Below are 1,122 nucleotides of genomic sequence, written 5' to 3' on the forward strand. Positions count from 1 at the left end.
TGAATACTATTGTGTGAATATAGCTGGTCTACTGAGATAAGGAGACTATAATTACAGTTATCAAAAAAATAATTATTTTTATTTATTCTCAATAAATTCAGCATTATTTTTTATTAGGTTAAATGTTTTATTTAAACCTGGTCCACTTTTTAATTCTCTTATATGTTTTCAGGCATGAGTTTGTGAGTTAATGATGCTCTCTGTTTATAATCACGTCAGGTTATAGAGTTAACATAGTTAATAACTAGCTAGCCTACCAGTTACTACAGAGCTAACCAACATTGGCAGTGTCAAGCATTGATGATTGGTTTATTATTTTTTTAACAAAGCTTCTTAATAAACTATGAGACTAATGTGTTTTAAACTCACCACCGCAGGCTGCAGGTCTGAGTCTCTCTGAGCTAGCTGAGCTAACAGCTAACAAAGCTAAAACCTAACAGAGCTAACAGCTAACAGAGCTAACAGCAGAATGAAGCAGCTTCCTTCCTTTAACATGGAGCCAGAGTGTCTCTTAAACATAGTGGCCAGGAGTTCCAGGAATTTACTTCATTATCTTTAGCTCGACTTGAACAGAAGTTGGTGGAGGTTTAGCTGTCCTCCAGTTACCAGGTGACATGCTGACAAGTGTCTGTCTGCTGAGTTTTACTCCAGGCCAATGGACGAAGCAGCCTGCCAAGTACTCACAGTTTGTCGCCATGGGTTCATTTAACAGGATAATTCCTCCTTCGTGGCTCATCAACACTTCTAGCTGAATCATACACTGGCTGACTAGTAAGAAACAGACCTAGTCACTGCAGGTGTTATTATTTACATTTTTACGTTAACATTTTTTATTCAGTAATGAATGGGATTTTGAATGTATCTAAGTACAATACTTGAAATAAAACATAATAAAGTAAAATAACAGATTTAAAAAATTACCTGCAACAGGCATTGAAAACGTTCACATTAATAACCTATCAAAAAAAGACAAATATTGTTCTGAGCTTGACTAAAGATTCTCCCAAAAGTGTTTTTTTTATTATTACCCATTTCATTTCAGGACATGTTCAAAGTTCAAAGGACAAATTAAAAAAGTATACACACAGACACCCCCCCCACACACACACACACACACACACA

The sequence above is a fragment of the Kryptolebias marmoratus genome, linkage group LG3 (assembly GCF_001649575.2).
Source record: "Kryptolebias marmoratus isolate JLee-2015 linkage group LG3, ASM164957v2, whole genome shotgun sequence".
NCBI classification, from domain to species: Eukaryota; Metazoa; Chordata; class Actinopteri; order Cyprinodontiformes; family Rivulidae; genus Kryptolebias; species Kryptolebias marmoratus.